The sequence below is a fragment of the Mustela nigripes genome, chromosome 4 (genome assembly GCF_022355385.1).
Source record: "Mustela nigripes isolate SB6536 chromosome 4, MUSNIG.SB6536, whole genome shotgun sequence".
Classification (NCBI taxonomy): Eukaryota; Metazoa; Chordata; class Mammalia; order Carnivora; family Mustelidae; genus Mustela; species Mustela nigripes.
The window spans coordinates 91106685-91128715 of record NC_081560.1 but is presented as its reverse complement, the minus strand read 5'-3'; the positions used below and the strand labels follow the sequence as shown (position 1 = coordinate 91128715).

The 22031-nt window shown below is 40.7% G+C and overlaps 1 pseudogene; it reads left to right on the top strand.

Annotated features, from left to right (window-relative positions):
• Positions 1-324: 324 nt before the first annotated feature.
• On the top strand, positions 325-15382 carry LOC132016345 (T cell receptor gamma constant 1-like; annotated as a pseudogene).
• Positions 15383-22031: the final 6649 nt, after the last annotated feature.

Genomic DNA, 22031 nt, shown 5'->3' with positions numbered 1-22031 from the left:
TCACAAAAGCGTGACTGTTATTAGGGGGTGATTACCCTACCACTCAATACAAAGTCTTTGAGGTGTGTGGTTACTTCGAAGTAGCTGTAAGAAGTTCATGTTCAAAAACACGTTTAAAATACTAAGGAGGATCACAGCTTTGTTCTTGGTGGCTGCTAAGGCATCCCTCCAGCATCCTTCCTTGGAGCCCGCAGCGAAGGAGGGGCGCCTTTGCCACCGCTACCTCAGTCCTGGGTAGCCTGTACCTGGGCCTCTCTGCCTTGCCCCGCAGCCAGGCCCATGGTACTGTGAGCCGGCGAGGGAGTCCTGCTCTGCGCGGTGGATATGCGGGTGACGCACGGCCCCTGCCCTCCCCCTGCCCACTTAGCTATGAAGCTTGAGCAGCATCTGGGCACAGAGCCTGTGCTGGCCTTCATTGCTGCCATCACCACCATTGCTGCTACGGGCGTTGGTGTTGGAGGCAGGCGCTGGTGGCCTGCAGTTGGGCGGCGGCCCTGGGCCTTGGTCTCCCTATGCGCGCTGGTCAAACAGGGCAAGCAGCGAAGAGCTCAGCTTCAGCCTGTGCACCAGCCCCACGTGCGCGCTGCTGCTCTACCTGGACCGTGGTGACTGCGACTTCCTGGACCTGCTGGTGGTGGACAGGAGCCAAAAATAAATAAATAAATGAAATAAATACAAAAAGCTAAAAATGCATATTGTTACAAGTATACCAAAGTTACAACACAAACATGTATTTAGAAGAAGTAAAATCTAGAATAGAAAAGTTGTATCCTGAAATGAAATACTCACTAGAGAGCCTTAAGAGAATAGTTTCATTGGCAGAAGAAACAATCTCAACACAAAGGAACACCTTCAACCTGATAAAGGGCATCTATGAAAACCCACAGCTGACATCATACTCAATGCTGAAGGACTGGATGCTTTTCCCCAAAGAACAGGAACCAGACTGGGATGTTTGCTCTTGACACTTCTGTTCAACATGGTAACAGATTCTAGAGAGTGCGACTAGAAAAAATACGAAGATTTCTAGCAGATTGAAAAGGAAATGCCAAAATGTCTTCAACCACAGATGACATGGTCTTTTTATAGGTAATTTCATAGAATCTACACGCACACAAACCAAAAGTAGAACTTATGAACAAGGTCAGCATCGTCACAAGGTACACCTTCAACGTACAAAATATCAGTTGAATTTCTGCATACTGGCTTGACCACTTGAAAATGAAATTTAAGAAACAATTCCATTTACAATAGAACCAAAAGAAATAAAACATTTAGGAATTAATTTAAGAAAAGAAGAGCAAATCTTGTATGTGGAGAATTACAAAATATTGCAGAAAAATTAATAAAATTTAAGAATAAGAATACTAAGGGGGCACCTGGGTGGCTCAGTGGGTTAAGCCGCTGCCTTCGGCTCAGGGTCCTGGGATCGAGCCCCGCATCGGGCTCTCTGCTCAGCAGGGAGCCTGCTTCCCCTCTCTCTCTCTGTCTGCCTCTCCATCTACTTGTGATTTCTCTCTATCAAATAAATAAATAAAATCTTTAAAAAAAAAAAGAATAAGAATACTAAGAAATATGAGAAAATTTAAGAATCTAAGAAAAATTAAGAATAAAATGAATTAATAAAATTAAGAAAAATTAAAGAATATCTAAATAAATCCAGAGAGGATCCATGTTATAGGTTAAAAGACTCAATATTGTCATGATGGTAGTTCTTAGCAAATTCATTAAAGATTCAGTGGAGCAGGCATTGGGGGCGCAAGTTATCAAGCGTACACTAAAATTAACATGAACACCCAAAACACCTTGAAGGAGAAGAAAGTTAGAGGAATGATAATGTTCAACCTTTAGAAGCAGAGAGGGGAAGGGGCTCACCCAAAATTAGCTTTGGAAGATGAGACTGATGATGCTGCACACACAGAGGGTGTCGAAAGCTTTGTTCCTGGCACATCAAGTCTGAGGGGCTGCAGGCAGGCCTTTCAAGCACAGGCTTACAGCACCTATGAAGCCACAGGTGACTCGAGCGTTGCTGACTTTTAGAGCTGCTGTCTCAGCTCAGCCTGACTGCTTTCCATCTCTCTTTCCCTGAGGGACAGGGCCGTTCAGATGCGCCCAGTACTTAGTGTCCTAGGACTGGGATCACCAGGAACAAAGAGGCACTGGCTGTTTCAGGTGTTGGAATATCCTTTCCCCCGGGGCTCACACTGTCTTCTAGGGAAGCCTGGACTGACAGCTGGAGAGAGGAGCCACGTTCTCTCCCCACCCTGTACTCTACCAGCTCTGATTTTCTTCTGGGGCTCACTGAAGAATGGAGACCCAAGACCCACCTCACATCCATCCCTACACCCCTGAATGCAACTCCCTTCAAATCAGCCCTTCCAGGGTCTTCCTTCTAGCTCAGTCCCAGCTGTCTCAGGAGCCTAACCTGGGGAGACTCTAACTGGTTCTCCTTCAGCCTGTTGAGGTGACATTTGGAAATCAAGTAACCACAAGAGCATTCAAGCAAGAAGGTGATGGGATGATGGGGAACTCCCAGCCGAAAGGCCCTGAGGAAAAATTTGGAAGGACAGTCGTGACCAGGAGAGAGAATTGCAATCTCCAGGAGCTCACACTGGAAAACGAGGCTTCACCATTATAGACGGTGATGGTACAGAACATGTGGGAGGCTGTACCTGTGATAGGATCACTTTGGGAGTAAAAGGTACTGGTCACTGCTGTCATCACCTGACAGACACATAATCCAGCACCATTTGAACTAGACATTTGACATTGGGAAGACACCTGTTCCCAAAAGACACCTGTCTGAGCCAGAAGCTCCTAATGCCTGGAAAAGCTCTCCAGGCTGGGCTCCTGCCCACATCACTCTGTGTCCAGCCCTTGAACACGCACCAGGCCAATGTGGGCTTCTCTGTGGTGCCCCATCCTTCCCTGGCTTCTGGTGGTCTCCCTCCTCCCAGAGTCTAGCAGGTTGGTGTGTTGGCAAACTCAGTTTTGTCCCCCACAACGTCCACCATGCAAAAGAAGTCTCCACACAGAAGTGAACACTGAAAGGCAGAGGCGGGACACGCCCAGTGGTTGGGGAGCCCAACGATCATCCTACATGACCTCGTCCCACCATCCCCCAACTAGGATTCCTAGTAACATGACAGCTGCCCAGAGTGATGCCAACAGTAGCCTGACTGACAGAATGGGTAGTCAGGGGACATTGGGTGTGCAGCTCTGTAAGTATTAAAACAGCGGGAGAGTCAGTATTTGTTATTAAATCACCACACACACACAGACACACACACACATACACAGTCTCTCTGCAAACAGTGAGGTTCCTGGAAAAGGAGGCATTTTACATTCTGATACTCATTAGGTTTACAGCCTGACACTAAGTGAAATATACTGCTAACATCCATGTATCACTAAAATTCTGACAACCTTAATAACCAGGAGTTTCTTTTCATAGCAGCCACATTTTTGGCCATTATTTTTCTGATATTTTATATTTACAGACATATAACATTATTAGATCATATGGAATAGAAAAGACCAATCACAGGCTCAATATATATTCAAGAATATTTTTTTAATTTATTTCTTTTCAGCATAGCAGTATTCATTATTTTTTCACCACACCCAGTACTCCATGCAATCCGTGCCCTCTATAATACTCACCACCTGGTACCCCAACCTCCCACCCCTCTGCCACTTCAAACCCCTCTGATTGTTTTTCAGAGTCCATAGTCTCTCATGATTCACTTCCCCTTCCAATTTCCCCCAACTCCCTTCTCCTCTCTAACACCCCATGACCTCTATGCTATTTGTTATGCTCCACAAATAAGTAAAACCATATGATAATTGACTCTCTCTTCTTGACTTATTTCACTCAGCATAATCTCTTCCAGTCCCGTCTATGTTGCTACAAAAGTTGGGTATTCATCCTTTCTGATGGAGGCATAATACTTCATAGTGTATATGGGTCACGTCTTCCTTATCCATTCGTCCGTTGAAGGGCACCTTGGTCCTTTCCACAGTTTGGCAACTGTGGCCATTGCTGCTATAAACATTGGGGTACAGATGGTCCTTCCTTTCACTACATCTGTATCTTTGGGGTAAATACCCAGTAGTGCAATTTCAGGGTCATAGGGAAGTTCTATTTTTAATTTCTTGAGGAATCTCCACACTGTTCTTCAAAGAGGCTGCACCAACCTGCATTCCCACTAACAGTGTAAGAGGGTTCCCCTTTCTCCACATCCCCTCCAACACATGTTGTTTCCTGTCTTGTTAATTTTGGCCATTCTAACTGTTGTAAGGTGATTTCTCAATGTGGTTTTAATTGGAATCTCCCTGAGGGCTAGTGATGATGAACATTTTTTCATGTGTCTGATAGCCATTTGTATGTCTTCATTGGAGAAGTCTCTGTTCATATCTTCTGCCCATTTTTTTTTATATGACTGCCTTTTTTGTGTGTGTTGAGTTTGAGGAGTTCATTATAGATCCTGGATATCAACCTTTTGTCTGTACTGTCCTTTGCACATATCTTCTCCCATTCCGTGGGTTGCCTCTTTGCTTTTTTGACTGTTTCCTTTGCTGTGCAGAAGCTTTTGATTTTGATGAAGTCCCAAAAGTTTATTTTTGCTTTTGTTTCCTTTGCCTTTGGAGACATATCTTGAAAGAAGTTGCTATGCCTGATACCAAAGAGATTACTGCCTATGTTCTCCTCTAGGATTCTGATGGATTCCTGTCTCACGTTGAGGTCTTTTATCCATTTTGAGTTTATCTTTTGTACAGTGTAAGAGAATGGTCGAGTTTCATTCTTCTACATATAGCTGTCCAGTTTTCCCAGCACTATTTATTGAAGTGACTGTCTTTTTTCCACTGTATATTTTTTCCTGTTTTGTTGAAGATTAATTGACCGTAGAGTTGAGGGTCCATATCTGGGCTCTCTACTCTGTTCCACTGGTCTTATGTGTCTCTTTTTATGCCAGTACCATGCTGTCTTGGTGACCACAGCTTTGTAATAAAGCTTTAAATCAGGTAACATGATGCCCCCTTTTTCCCTCTATAACTCTGTACTCAATGTAAGCTCCTCAGGAATGAATATCATCAGAGTTCTTCATCAGTTCACTTCTCTGCCAGTGCCCACTCAGTTTCTTACTGAATTCCACATGAAATCAATACAACTCACTTCTTCATTTACCCAGTAACTGATAAAGTCTCTACTGACCTGTTCTTTGTTCTGAATCTGCTGCAGGGATCCTATGTACAAGTTCAAGGAGCAAATAAAGGAGAGACTGAGTGATGATGAGTTCACAGGAGTTCAGACATGCTAATGCCAGGATCAACGTGGACTCAAATCTGAATATGAATATGACAAGAAATGATGAATGCTTTCATTGTGCTGGAGAGGGACACATTTTCTTAAACAGGACTCCATAGTATGCAAAGTATGTTGTCCACAAGACTTTGTGACAATAATATTGAGATCTTTATTTAATGAAAGTGCTTTAGACAAAGTTTGGATAATAAGCTGAGGATAGTTGTAACAACTAAAACTCAGAAAAAATATCTAAGAAACTAAACTCTTTCAAGTCACAACTAATTAAAAATTATTTAGTATAATTTTAATTTTAATAATTAAATGTTAATGTCATTATTTCTTTATTTTTATTCATATACAATATTAATCAATTACTGTTAATAGTAAATATAATAACTAATGATCTTCATTTGTCCAACACACTCCTAAGCATTCTGCATGTATTACATTATTTAATCTTTGTGAAACTATGAGGTAGCTACTGATTTTCCTTTCTGCAGATGAGAACTTGAGAAACAGCAGCAGGAGCACTGACTCCAGGGCTCACAGGCAGGATACAGGGGGCCCGGCCATAGTGTAGGTAGCATGGCTCTGCTGTGCACTGTAGCCTCTGCAAGCTAGCCTTTACTTTGCTGCACCTGAAGCACACGGAGAAGCTCGTCTCAGAGGGAGACACTTCATGGACACCAGGTACAAACAGAGACCCTCAGCTTCCTCATCTCAGACAGGAGCCCATTACCTCCTCAAACAATGGGATGCTCCATGGGAGCCATCAGATCTGTAAAAACTTCACTGTCAGATTAAGAGCACAGGCAATGTTTATGGAGAACGTGTCTGTGTATTTACTGGGACCAGCCACCCTGGGATCAGATTCCTGGGGAAATGCTTATTCCCAGGATGCAGAGTCCCTGAGCTGTCAGGGACAGCCTTGCTGGTGACAGCAAGTTTGGGCAGCAACACGAGTGTCTGTCCCTGTCAGTGGATGAATCCAGTGGTGCAGCCAGTGGTACCAGGAGCAGCACCAAGGACCAGTGAACTGGGGTACAGACAGATGGACAGACATGGATTGATAGGAATGCTGTACCATTTATATAAACGTAAATATGCACACTCACAAGCAAATCCCTATAGTTTGCACAGGTACATACGACACCAAGCATATCAGTCAATCCTCTCATTTGAGGCTGGAGAAATTGGATTCCTGCAAGGATGAACCACTGACCTAAAACTAACAAGCACACTGAGTATACAATCGGAAAAACTGGTTTCCTGTCTAGCATTTCTGGGCTTCTCCACTCACTAAGCTGATCCTTGCTGATACAAACTTTGTTTACCTGGGCTCCCATACAGAGAGATGTAACTGTAAGATATATGTCATACCTGCAATGACCAGCAGGGGGAGGAAGAAGTCAGTGTAAGAAATAAGCAAAATACAGATTTTTAAGCCGGAAGCTCATTATTGAAACCAAGATTACAATTTTTATTCAAAGCAACAGCTCAATGAAGACAAAATTAATTCCTGAATCACAATGTAGGTTATGTAGGCCCAGTCTTCGAAAACCTGGCGGACTTAATGCTCTTGGTGTGCTCTTAGCTGGATAATCTCAAGTAAGTTACTCAATATCCCTAGCCTCTGTCTCATCTGCAGAATGGGATGAATAACCCGTGCTTTATGCTTGCAGGGAAGGAATCAATATGCACAATGCTTGACACTCAATTAAGTTATTACTTAATAATAACCTGTCATATATACATATATATACATGTTGTTATAACCTTAAAAAAAGTTTGTTATAACTTTTTTATAACCTTTAAAAAAATACTCTCTCATGAAAGACAAGCAACTATTTACCAGTTTGAGAAGAATTTTTACTAAGTTCTGAGGTCCAGCACTGTTATCTGAACGACTGTTCTTCAAGAACAACTTACACTCCTTGCTTCCTAGCCAATGTGAGAGATATTCTTGAGTTCTGCAACCTTGCTGAAAGTTTCCTCATGGCCCCTTACTCTTTAGAGCTTAAAAGATGCTTACTCTCTCTCTGTCTATACCCATCCCCCCGATTTTCCATGGCTGTAATATTCCCTATAACTATAATCCCTATAAGAGGACCCCAGAAATCATCTACTGCAACCAATCCAGTTTTAAGATGAAACACCAAATCCCCAACATTTCTTGAGCTTTTTCTATGCATCTGGGACAGGCAGGCAGGTGGTCATGGGATAATATTTGTATCTAAAAGGTTAACTTGATAGATTCCCATTCAAACAAGTGACTGTATTATGTAAAAATATGCCATGTTTTGATCTAGGCCTTTTCACTTAAGAGCTGTGACTTTGGGCAAGTTACATAACCTCTATAACCTCTTTTCACATAGAAATTAAGAAGATAAGCACCTCATAATTCGCTGTGAATGAAAGGCCATAGTAGGCAATAATTCTATGGAAATCTTTCCTTCTGTTTACTCTATGCTGGGTGGTCTCAAACCACACGATATATTTGTGTTTCTCTAATAATGTTTTGTTATTCCATTTTCTCCCACAGAAAAAAGTCCTGATGAAGACATTACCCCCAAGCCTACAATTTTCTTTCCTTCAATTGCTGAAATAAAACTCTGTAAGGCTGGAGCATATCTTTGTCTTCTTGAGGATTTTTTCCCTGATGTTTTCAAGATAGATTGGCAAGAAAAGGATAACAAAACAATTCTGAAATCCCAGCAGGGAGACACCATGAAGACTAAGGACACATACATGAAATTCAGCTGGCTGACCGTGACTGGAGCATCAGTGGATCAAGACACAAATGTATCGTCAACCATGAGCAGGAGAAGGGAAATGTTGATCAAGAGATATTTTTTCCTTCAATAAAGAAAGGTAGGTACATGTAAACATGAACACAACCTCCCAGAACCCTTTGTTTCAAAGGGAAATCTCAACCTTTTCTGTCAAGTATTAATGAAAACAAGCAATTAGAAATTTTTTTCTTTAATGCTGTTGCCTTTAATGGTAGCATAAATACGTTGCTTTTTACTCATCGAAGTCAAATGGTATAGGCTGTGTCAGTGCCTGGGTGGCTCAATTGGTTGAGTATCTGATTCTTCATTCAGCTCAGGTCATCTCAGGGTTGTGAAATGGAACGCAGTTTGGGGCTCCATTCTCAGCACTTAGTCTGCTTGAGTTTCTGTCCCTTTGCCCTGTCTTCCAAGTGCGAGCTCTCTCTCTCTCTCTCAAAATAAATAAATATATATATATATTTTTTTAATTAAAAAAAAATACCATGGGCATGTGGACACCTGGGTGGGTCAGTTGGTTAAACATCTGCCTTCAGTTCAGGTCATGAGCCCAGGGTTCTGGGATTGAGTCCAGCACCAGACTTCTTGCTTAACAGGGAACCTGCTTCTCCTTCTGCCTGCCGCCCCCCTGCTTGTGCTCCCTCTCTCTCTCTGACAAATAAATAAATAAAATCCTAAAAAGTAATAAAAATAAAAAAACAGTATGGGCTTTGGAACATACAGAGAAGAACAAAAAGAATAATTCATTTAACCTTTCTCACCGCAGGTTTATCATCTAAAATATTAATGTCACAGTGATATTCTTTATAGTCATTTCATGGATTAAATGAAATAATACACAGGGAAACACCTAGCAACCTCACACAAAAGAAATGTTCAGGGAGTTTGCTTTTGATGACTTTACTTGATCAGGAAATAAGAACAATTATACAGCTTTCAAGAATGTTCTACTCAGCAAAGTCCTTCTCACTTCATTCTTTCTCTACTCAAAGTATAACCCATAAACAAGAGTTACAGGGGTCAAAATGCTGTCCATTTAAAGGAACCAGATTGTGGCTCAACAACAACAAAAAATAGTAATTTGGCTGCTAAGGTAGATAATAGTATGATATTAGGTTTTTCAGAATTGTATTTTATATACCACCATAAAGTAAAATTTGGTAAGTAGAGATGGATGAGGTTAATGTGTACCTTCTTCCATTCTACACAATGAATGTATTTCTTACCATGAGTTAAAATGACTCAGCAAATATCTATTGCAGTCCTAGTGTGTGCCAGGCCTGAAAGAGATGCAGGATGAACTACTGTCCCAAGGAGGATGGCTACAATAGGTAGTATAATAGATACTTCTACAATAGATACTTCTTTTCCTAATCACTCAGGGTCACTTATGATTCAGACACGGTATCCCAAAAGAGCCCCACTGGTGTAGACACTGGTCATACTTAGACAGTGTGGGCAAACAGCAGAATGTGCCCAGATCCCACTGTGATTCAGTAACTCACTAGACTCAGAAGTCAAGTCCTGACATTAACATCACAGACCAAGGCCACAGAGAGCCCATAAGAAAGAATCAGTTTGTACTTTTCCCTGTGGTTCATAGGCTACTTTTTAAGCAATGGGGAAAGAGTACATAACAAGAACTATGAATAGCTTTGCTATATACAAGCTTGAATTTCTGAAGTAAGACTTTGTCTTCGTGGAGTGTTGAAAGACCCAAAATAGCAACACTTAGTTTATGGCCTCAAGTTAGTAAAGCAAGACTTAATACTTAATCCAAGTGCAATCTAAACCCTCCAAAAGAATAACCTTCAACCAGTCAATATGGAAATTTCCTGTTCAGCCCCAGAAAGTTTCCTGATTGACCCACTCTTTCCCCTTGGGAGGGTGACTGCCTAAAACAATGGATTTTTTTTATAAGAATTTCCTTTTTTCCCCTCCTTATTGTTAAAACCTTTTCCTTTCCTGTAGTCTTTTGGAGCTCCCCTCTATTTGATAATGGGTTGCTGTGTTATTCCTTAATTGATTAATAGCACCATTAGAGATCTTTAACATTTACTTGGCTGAATTTCTATTCTTTAACAGATTTGCTGCCAACACTGGAATATGAAGTAGACTCCCAGGGACATTCAGAAACAAAGCAAAACAAAGAGGTGTTAACTGTGAGCCCTTTGAGTTCAGCATTCTCACTTATTCCAAGGGCTGTGGGTGAGTTCTTTGGTTCTAAGCTCTGCTCTCTTTGTGTTTGAACTCCTAATCTAACAGGGCAGGTCAGCCTGGACTGGCAGAGTGGTATGCCACTGTTAAGTTGAGCTAGAAGATTTGGAGCCCCATTGATCTGGCATTAGTCACACACAGACAACTGAAGGGACAAGAGGGCCTGCCAGGAGTCAAGCCCCTAATGATCTAGATCAAATGCCCCAGGTGGAAACTTCATCAAGTTCCTTGGAGAATTGTTGGTGAAATAATAAGAATTGTTGTCTTCTTGTGGCCAAAACGCAGTAACATCTTTTACCTCCCATACATTATGTGCACATAATTGTCTGTCTTCATTTGTGTAGACAAAGCTACTGGTAACAGGGAAAGGTGGAAAAAGCCACAAAAAAATGCAGGCAGGAATCAAGCATTTAGAGGCTGTGAGAGCATTTGCTACCTCAAGAGCACTTCCTTGACAGTATGAGTTAGTCACAAGATAGGTTGTATCAGCACCAGGTCACCCATCAACCTCAAGAAAACTTCTGTGCAAGGAGCTACCATGTAAAACACACACAATCCCCAATTCCAGGACACATCACTTTTAGGTGTTTGGTTCTGAGAAGCCCATGTCTTAGCTAATGGGATCCTTACATTCTAAACAGTCAAGCACACAATTTTCTGACATACATGTTTATTTATTTTTTACCTAAGACCTATATTCCCAGATTACATATACCTTGTAAAATTACAAAATCAAGTCTGTTGTGTGTCCTTGGGAACTGGCTTGGTAACCATCAGGTTGAAGGCCTCAAAATAATGCCAGAGAGAAATGTGGGGTCTAACTCACTTGTGGCCAGATATGGCTGTACTGGGGTGTGGGTTAACTCCATTTGAGACTAATGTTCTACAAAATTACTGCCAGGCCTCAGGGCAATGACCACCTAAAAATACAATGGCCATATGGGGGAACTCTCCTACTCGATAAGATCATTAAGAAGTGCCCTTAAAAGAAAGGGTTTCTCAATTAAACAGAAGCCTTTATGGTTAAACATTCCAAGGTCCTTTCATTTAAAGACTCATTGCAAAAGACTAATAAAAAATTAATAATGGAAGAGGTACCTAAAACCAAAGACGATAAGACTGTTCCACTCTTTGCTCCTTTGAGCACTCATTGTAGCCTGAATTGATTTTTCACTCTGAAAAGATGGCAGCCATAAACAGAAGACTACCCAATTCATGGCATTACAGACACCCCCATATCTACCTTCGGAGGATGGTGCCCAAATGACCCCAGGATCCTCTCAGTCACAAATATTTAGGTATTTTAGACACAACATTAAAAGAAAATAGCTCCCAAACCCCAGTAGAAGAGGGAACTTACCTAGTGCTCCTGCTGTAAAACTAAAAGGTATTGAACTTCAGTTGCACATCACACAGCTAAGGAAATCTCCACCTGACACCTGGTCCTGCCCAGACCCTGGAGTTTCTGAATCAAATTGAGGGAAAGAGAAGTAGCTGACATTGAAATAGACTGCTTTCACCAAAACAAGGATTTAAGACTCCATATTTAACTAAATACGAAATCATTTCTCCCTCTTTTCTTTTCCTTTACTCTGGTAATGGCCTGTCTCTCCCACATCATTGCCAAGAGGCTTAACCTCTGGAATTAAGAGCAATATTTTATTTCAGGCTAGCAGGTAATTTAACCTTGGTCCTAAATTTTCTCAGGGTAAATAAGACATCTCATTGTCTGACTCCCCTAAAGTTATATCCAGATTTAGTAGGGACTGCTAAGAAACCTCCAGTATTTACTCTTGTAACTGGCCCTAATTCTCTGGTGAGGGATAACTGTAAATGAGGTATGATCAAGATTTTTCCCTCCATTCTTGAAATTGTTTTGGAATCCCTTGCTAAAGTGATGGCTACCCAACAAAAATCCTTAGACTCTGGCCAAAACAGCTTTTCAAAGTGAAATAGCCTTTGCTTATGGCTGAGCAAGGCTGGATCTGTGCTGTAGGCAATACCGGGTGCTATAACCAGATAAACAGATGAACACTATTGGGGACATTAATACTGAGCAACAGATTATTGTGCAAACCATGTGGCTTAACAGAGTGACTCCTTCAGCAGTGTTTTTCTTACTTTCTTGATTTTAATTGCTTTGAGTCTTGGGCACCATGGCATCAAATAGCTCTTCAAACATGGGGAGTTATCCTGTTTATAGACATCATTAAAAATCTGCCTGGTGTGTTACATTGTCTCAAAAGCTTGACATGCAAATTCAGAGCCAGTAATCTCCAAGCAAATTATTTTTCTAAGACTGGAACATCACAAAAGAATGAAGAGAATGGCCAACTTAAAAATTGTAAACCTGAAGTGGTAACCTGTGAATACCACAAGGGTTAAGTGAAAAGGTCAAGACCTGTTAATATCACCCAGAAGAACAACAAATACTGAGAACTTCAGAGCAGTTGTTGAGCGTGGTGTTAATGCTTTCAATCTAGAACCCATCTCTCAGTTAAACTGAGAGTCTGATCAAAAGGATCTGCTAAAAAGACTGTTAAAAAGAACAACCACAGGCTCAAAATGCACTCCTTTAGCTGAAGGCCACAAATCAGTACACCAAGTCTTCATACCTATCCAACTGCAGTTTTAACACCCAGAAGTGTAACCTGTAACCAGTAGACATGGGAATTTCCTGACCAGCACTAGGAATTTTGCTGACAAAATGGAGGGCCCTTACCTTAGGAGCATGACCTTGCCGGAAAGTATGGACTCTTGCTAATAATTTCTTTTTCACTCCCTGTCTATCTTGAAAAACCTCTTTCGTCTACCCTTTGGGGTTCTCCTCTGTTTGATAGATAGAATGTTGCCCAATTCATGAACAGGCTGATAAATATAGGCAATTAGATTTTTAAAATTTCCTGGGTTGCATTTTTCTTATTTCACAAATTCTTAGTTTGTCCAATGATCAAATTTGGGTTAAACATTTACCTTTGCTTCCACCTGAATTGTGAGGAAGAGCAAATGAGATTATGTCAGAAAATGCTTTCTGTTGAAAACATAACATGGATGAATTTATTTGTATATTTATTATATTTACTTGTATCCTTTCCTAAAATTAACTAAAATAAGATCATACAGACAGCCCTAATTTTTAACTTCTGCAACTAACATAGAGGAAGCAAGTGAACAATGAATAAATTTAATTCAACAATTGGGCTGAACTATCCTGTTAGGTTTTGGTTTTTCTAGTGATCAAAGAAAAGTAAAAAATAGAGTAAGTTCCATGGTGATTATTATGGTAAGGGAAAAGTTCTTGTTTATGATGTGTTTTACGTGGCACCTATCTCTTAAAAGAATATCTCCCAAGGTCTTCTCATAGCAACAAAACTAATGAAGACATTTCTGTTAATGCAATTCTACAGAAGATTTCTAGTGCTGGTTCTTAGAAGCTTGTGCTTTCTCTCTGACAAATAAATAAAATCTTTAAAAATAAATAAATAAAAAGAACATCTTCTTTGCAACAGAAACTGTGCTAGGAGCTATAAGCACAGAAGGAAACATGATAGTCTTAAACGTTACCTTCCAGTTGTAAGAAAAAAAAGAAAAATTGCATCATTCATGATTTGCAACATCTTTAGGTGCAGAAATACAGTATATTAATTGATCTACTGAATTACGTAAAAATCAGACCAACTGTTTCTGGAATTGTGGAGCTCATATTTGTCTCTCTTCTCTTTGTTGATCAGTTCTATCTACCTATCTATCATCTATCTATCCTCTATCCACAATATAGAAACATCAAAAAAGGGATGTGAAAAAATAAATAACACTTGCTCTCATTTCTTTAGAGCTTACTGCTATTAACTCCACAAAATCTTCTCTGAATGATAAAAATGGTAAGTTTTGCTCTATGTTTGCCTTTATTTTATGCTGTAGCATTTTTTCCTCCTGATCAATGTAACTGTTGAATTTCCCTGACTTCAGGGAGAAGCCTCAGAATGGCTGGATCTTGCAATAAAGCTGAGTGATATTTTAAGTCAGTTCATCATTTCTCAGGAGTGTTCTTCACACAGTAAATGGTGTTTTGGGTGTGAAAAGACTATAAATTAGGGATGCAGTGATGTGCTCTGAATTCCTTCAACAACAGACTTCACTTACTTCTGTGGCCTTTGTTTTTACTGACTAAGGACATGCTATCATTTTGCTTTTATATTTTTAAGCCTCTGTTCTTGCTGGTGGTTAATAATATGAACTGACACTGAGAGCTTCTCAAACAGAGGTGTTGTGTTGGACTGTGAATATATCTTGTTTAGCTCTTTTAGTACTCACTGTGAAAGATTTTATTCCCACTTTATACATGAGCAGCCTAGAAAGTGTTCTTAAAGGCCATGTTGCTGGGATTGAAATCTGGATTCTCGTACTTACTACTTGGATGATATTAGACAAATAGATTTTCTCTGTATTCTTTGTTTATTTGTAAAATAGGAATGAAGATAATGATCTCATAGGTTATAAAAATTAAATAAGATTCAGGCTTTGCATGCAAAGTTCTCAAAATAAGTGACATTTAGTTTGTACTTAATGGATATTTCCTCTTATTTTACTTAGAGACATGGTAGGAAGGAAGAAATGCTAAAATATATTTCTCATCAATGCCTTTTTCCCATTGGATTCATTCTTTATAAACACAACCTTACTTTTTAATACTTTGGAAAATTCGAGGTGAATTTCACAGATGTGTGACTGACATAACCTACAAACTAGGTTCTGAGTTGTTTTGGTGGTGGTAGTGGTGGTGATGTAGATGTTTACTATCTGTTTGTGCTGGTGTGAGTGTGTCTCTTGAACCTAAGTCAGCAGAAATGTATACCATCACCCCTCACCCATTAATAAATCCTAGCTTTTCAAAACAACACGTGAAATTAATAAAATGCTTCTTTTAGACACCCTGCAGCTGCAGCTCATGAACACATCTGCCTACTACACCTACCTCCTCCTCTTCCTGAAAAGCCTGGTCTATTCCATCATCATAGTCTCTCTGCTTGGGGGACCAGCACTCTAGAGCAATGGAAAGAGTTCCTAACACATGGTGGCACAAGGTTCCACTTTTTCCCATTGGCTATTGTCCCTAAAAGTCTCTGCTGAGGATCAAGTGGGGTTTTCTTTCTGAGATTGGGTTATTTCCATTCTCATGTGTCTTTTTCTACTGCGTCATTATTGCAGAACTGATTTATGCACCACTGGGCAAACAGAAGCTTTCACTTTGCAGCTAGAACAAATTCTGCCATGACTCAGGGGCGGGGCCATGGGGTTTCAGCACTGCTGTCTCCTTAATGTCCACCAGCTCCTCAGCCACCCAGTCCCCATGCTTCTGAGTACAGCCAGCATGCAGTCTCTTGGACTTTTTAACAAGATGATTACCTGGAAGCTTTTTATCTTACATACTTTGAAACCACATTCCTCACTACCTGGAACTTGTACTGCTTTTCATAATGGGCACAATAAAAGCAATTTAAAAAAATCTACTTTGCTTCTGTGTTCTTTCATTTGGTGCAGTTTAACTCAGAGTCTAAGGTAAGGAACAGTATGACAACTGAGCCATCCAGTTCAACATTGATTGTAATAATCGTCAATTCCACATTTCTAATTCTTACCCTGAGATAGTCCTTATGATGCCATCTTTGGGGCACTGGCCCCAGGGGAAACCACAGCCAGTGAAGTGCCCAGCTTATTTCTCCTTCAAAGGTCAGTAGATTCAGATCATTTGGTTGAAGATACTCTATTGGCAACAGTATAACCTGTTGCATGACTGGTGGGTGTGCTTAGACCTGTCCCAAGGATAAGTGCTTGACTCTGCACCCCAAGTGCCTGGGTTTGAATCTTGGTGCTATTGTTCTCATTTGTCAGATAGAGTTAGAGTGATTAGTCTTTAGAGTTAAAGTGATTAGTCTTCTGTCGTTGTGTAGCTGAGATGAGATAATTTTGTTGGGTACATGCAGGTCCTAAACAGCATTTGCATCTACTGTTGGCAACTCTAAGTTGGAAATAATAGAAACGCACGGGCACACATACACATACTACAAGTTGGACACTCATTTACATGTATGTGTATATTTCTACAAATATTCCTTCCCCGGCTGGACCTCGGCTGCCCTGGACTGGGAGATGCAGAGAGGGAAGGGTGGTGGTTCAGGAAACAGTGTGGGTGGAAGGAGGGCGCTGGTGTGGTGATGGTGTTTTCTTTTCCCAGGGTGTTTTGTTTTGTTTTGTTTTGTTTTTGTCTACGTGCTCTGTCAAATGTGGTTGACTTGTGGTACATACTTGAAGTCAAACCGGCCCCTACTGGATGGCGCTCTGTAAGCATTGGCTCGGGTGTTGTAAGATGAAATAAGGACAGTTAAACCACAGCCAACTAGCTTTTTATTCTACACATCCAGGAGCTGCAATCTTTGATACCTGAATTTTGTACTGTTTTTCATAATAGGCATAATAAAAAACAATCAAAAGTCTATTTTTGCCTACATGTTCTTTCATTTGGTGCAGTCTAACTGAGAGTCCAAGGTGAGGGACAGCCCAACAACTGAGCCTTCAGAGTCAGCACTGGTTGTAATGTTGGTCAATTCTACATTTCTAAGTCATTCCCTGAGATAGTCCCTATGATGTCTTCTTTGGGGCACTGACCCCAAGGGAGCCACAGCAAGTGAAGGTGCCCAGGTGTTTCTCCTTCAAATATAAGAAAATTCATTTGTTTGGTTGAAGATGATCCGGTGGTGACATGACTGGTGGGTGTGCTCAGATCTGTCCCAGTGTGTCACAGGCACCATGTTCCTGATCTCACAAGAATCCAATGAGAGCGGCACTAACACTGGAAAGGTAGGGTTGGGGAGGGGTTAAGTGCTTGGACTCTGAATTCCACATGCCTGGGTTTAAATCTTGGGTCTACAGTTATTTGAACTCTCTGTGCAGTTACTTTCTCATTCATAAAATGAAAATAGGGTGTGCCCTGTTTCCTAGAGTTGTATGAATGAGGTGAGTTAATTATACTGGATACATGCAAATCCTCAACAGTATTAGCATCTACCGTTGGCAGATCTACTTTAGAAATAATAGATAATACACCCACACATGCACACACACTAAGTAGGACATAATCTGTATGTACGTGTATATTTCTACAAACATGGATGTAAAGCAAATGCTCAGTATGTAGAGGAGGTGAAAATATAAGTGACTGTATTTTTCTGTATTCACTAATGAATATAATGTAAAAACTTTAATGTATTAGAATTAAAACAATGTCTCATTTAAAACTGGGAAGGTTTTTTTGTTGTTGTTTATTTACAATCAGTTTTATTTCTGTGAAACACATGCCTTTGGACATCAAGTAGAAGAAAGAACCTAAAACCAACCACATACAAAGAAGAGGAAACTTAATTTTGATCTCTTTCTTGATTCTCAAGAATGTGATCAGACTTCTTTAGGACAAATGCCTGGCCTCTACTGAGAGATCTGAACCTGTTTCCACACATGGAAAGCACAGAGACACAGAGGGAAAGCTAACAAATGACCTACAACTCTGTGGGCTGATGTCACTACTGCAGCTCCTAGGCCGTGTCTCCTGTGGCTTCCAACACTTTAGCACCTTCCTTCTCCAACTGGACCTGGGCTGCCCTGGACTGGGAGGTGCAGACAGGAGGGTTGTGGTGCAGGAGACAATGTGGGTGACAGGAGGGCCCTGGTGCAGTGATGATGTTCTATTTTCTCAGGGTATTTTTGTCCACAGGCTCTTTCAACTCTGTTGATTTGTGGAAAATGCTTGAACTCAAACTGGCCCCTGCTGTTAGGGGCTCTGCAAGCACTGGCTCAGGTGTTGTAAGATAAAATAAGTACAGTTAAACCACAGTCAACTAGCTCACTTCCTAAAGGCCACAGCTAATGGAAAGAACATATCCATCGTACACACATGCTCCTGCTGTCAAACATACTCTCAGGCTGTGGGTGAGGGTCCCTCCATTTTACACCAAGTTCATTCCATTAGCTGCTACATGAATTGGGATCGTATGACCAGGACAGTTGAGATGCTGTTCCCTCCTCAGTCCACTCCGATGACACTGTTCTGAAGGAAACAGCAGAGATTTCTTGTAGCACTAGGTGATCCCTGACATTCCACCGGGATCTCTGCCTTTCCGTGACAGTTGATTTACTAAGGCTCAGACTTTTGGTCTCATTTTGTCCATGTAGGCAGGGTGACATGAGACGTTACAACAGCAGGTGCCTCTTTCCTCACAAGAACACAGAAATATGGAGGCCCTGGATTCACCTGTGTCATTGAATGTCATAGACTGAGTCATCTCAGTCCCTCTACATAGAGAAGTATCAGAAGAGTCAGACTGAGCAAGGCTCCATAGAAGTCATGCATATTAGAGAAGTGTGCTGAGTGTGGAGCACAGGAGGGTTGCTCAGCAACGTGAGCACAAAGAGCAAGTGTCCTCACCTTCACCCCACCCAAACATGGAACAGAGAGGTTGCCCAGTCCAAGGTCCCAATCTGCCCAGTCCCTGGGGGAAACAAAACTGTTTCTGAGATCACCACCCTGGCTTTCACCATCTGACTTCACAGCACATTCTCACCACAGTTTTCACTCCTCTTGGTCTGCACTTGACAGTTAGCTTCTGGGTAAGCCTTGGCTTCCATGAGCATGGGCCCAGCATGCATGTGAGAGAGCTCTCTCTTAGGGTAATTTATAAGCTCACCTCTTGCCTAGACACCATCAATGGGCCTGGTCTATATGTCTCTCCTCCTGACACCAGATATTCTAACTGTGGTCACACCTCTGAGTTCTTGAGATTTGGGTTCAAAAGTCCAGAATCTGCAGCCTCTCCTTGCCCCATTCTCTACCTTGGGGAGGGCACGGATTGCATGGAGCACTGGGTGTGGTGCAAAAGCAATGAATACTGTTATGCTGAAAAGAAATTTAGAAAGAAAGAAAGAAAGAAAGAAAGAAAGAAAGAAAGAAAGAAAGAAAGAAACTCTTCCTGCTTAAACCTCAGCCTCCCACACCCCTCCTGGTGGCAACTCTGTCATTTGGTCCATTCTCAGTACAGCATAGCACAGATGGAGCTCATCTAATGTGTAGAAATGAACATTTGATCCTGTCATTAAATTTTGTAATTATTTCTATAGGAAATATCTCTGACAAAATAATACTTGTTTTCCATTTTTTTTCTAAAATCAGAAAAAAGTCTAAATGTTTGAGATTGGAAGAAAAGTTAAACAATCATTATATTTCCATGAAATATTTTGGATCCACTTAAAATTATATTTATGTAGTGTACAACAACTTGGTAAATACTTATGCTATCAAGCAAAAGCAAATATGTAATAAAAAACTGTATAACTCATAGGACCATATTTATAAAAATAAAAATCTAAATACATATGTGTAAATCAGAGAGACAAAAAGAAAATAGCCAGGTTAACTTCAATCATTTCTGAATCTTCCAAAATTTCTATAACAAAATAACTTTATTATTTTTGCATTATAATTTTTAAAACAGTGTATAAATAATATCGGCCATAAGGCCACAATTATGTGAACATACAAACACAAAATGAGAAAGAAACAAATTAAACTGTCAAGGTGATGTGGTCACAGAGTTTGAAGGACAGGTTCTCTGATTATTGTTCTATGCACATTTTTACAAAAAGCATGTATTACCATCACAATCAGGGAAGGAACATTAAAAAAAGAGTAGCCATAGGAAGACCAGGTAGCAAGTGAGGGATAGAGCCTACTCACACAAAGGAAGCAGCCTGCCTTACAGTTGCTTTACTCTGGAGAGATAACACATCTCAAATAGGACATTTTGTGCTTCTAAGAATGTCTGCTGGCATTATAGCCAAGAACCTTTTCTGGTACAGAGGAATGAATAAAAGCATCTTTTTTTTTTTTTTTTTTTTTTTAGATTTTTGTTTATTCATTCGACAGATCACAAATAGGCAGAGAGGCAGGCAGAGAGAGAGGGGGAAGCAGGCTCCCTGCTGAACAAAGAGCCTGATGCGGGGCTCGATCCCAGGACCCTGAGATCATGACCTGAGCCAAAGGTAGAGGCTTAACCCACTGAGCCACCCAGGCACCCCTGAATAGAAGAGAATCTTAAGAAAAGATGTGTCCCACATCTTACCTCATAAGTGTCGCATAGTTCAGTTTAAGTTTGTGGTAAAATATATAGATAAGGCATGGCTGTTGGAAGGCTTCACCCTTCAGCCTATTAAACTGTTGTAGAAATACTGGGGCAGATTAAATGCCTTCTCACTTGGAAACGAGTCTGAGGAAGATGATCATAAAACATATTCCTGTTTCGGGGCTTATTTTGGGATTAGGGACTCCTAAATAAAGCCAAACATTTAATTAAAACATAATGATATATATGCTTTGCACAATTTAAAAGCGAAAGTTAACAAGGCCCTGTCACTATGGTCAACAAGTCTTCTCATGGATGCCAACTACAATTCTGGATTAGATCAACAAAATTAACCATTTCAGTGATTGGGAAATGCCCAAATGCTTGTAACAGTCTGAGAATTATGTATGCTTGAAAAGCTGCAAAATTGAGGGAAGAACAGCAGTGCACTTGCCTACAGCAGCCCCTGTCCTTCCTCCAGCTCCCAACACTCAGCTCCATGGGCATGAAGTTTCTTCCAAGATGGGACAGGCCATGAGGACTAGCAGCAGAGTTACACAGCGTAAGGAGCTGGCTTAATTTAGGATGGGAGTGATGTGAAGGTGAGCTGACAAGCTGTGTGGTGTGCAAGCAGGAAGGCGAGGGCCTCTGCTGGTCTGCGGTTGGGGTCATTCCTGCAGCAAGCATGTGCTCTGCTGAAGCTATGTGCGTGCTTAGAGAGACTCAGAGAGCCCAAACCAGCCACACGACTGGTCGAACTTGAGGTGATCGCCATATGCAGAGGAGCCACGAAAGACTCAGAGAAAGTATAAGCTGGGAAGACTTACATACAAAGTCTATGGCTAATCACCTAAAATATGAATGTGTTCTTACGCAATACCTACACCAAAACCATCTGACAGAAGACGGAAGTCTTAATCAAGTTGCTGGGACACATCCCTAAGTAATCTTGGCAACTATTTAGCTATGTAGACATAGGGTGATCCCCAGGAAGCTAGGCTGAAAAAGAAAATAATTTAAAAAGAAAACGGGAGAGTCAAAGGTGGACACGTACTGCAGGGGATGTAATATCACAGATTAAGTCCAAGCAACTTTCTCAGCATGCGAGCAGCAATGAAAGCAACCTTTTGGGGAAAAGTCAAAACAATCTAGATTGTTATAATATGATTTCAACAAAATATTTTTCAACAAGCAAAATAACAAAACAGGCAAAGAATAGGAAAATATCAATATTATTAGGGGAAAACCCCCCACAACTCAGTACAAACTGTCTTGAGTGTGTCCAGATACTGTCTTTAACAAAGACCTCAATGCAACTATTACAAATGTGTTCAAAAAAATTAGAAAACCATAAATGTATAAAGAATGTATTAAGAATTCTTACAACTGAATAAGAAGGAAAAGAACATAAATTTAAATAAATATTAGAAGGTTTAAAATATATATTTCTCCAAAGGAGATCGATGAAAAACTTAAACACCTGAAAATATTTTCAGTATTCAGTCCATAGTGACAAATGAAGCTGACAAGGATATAACACTTCATACC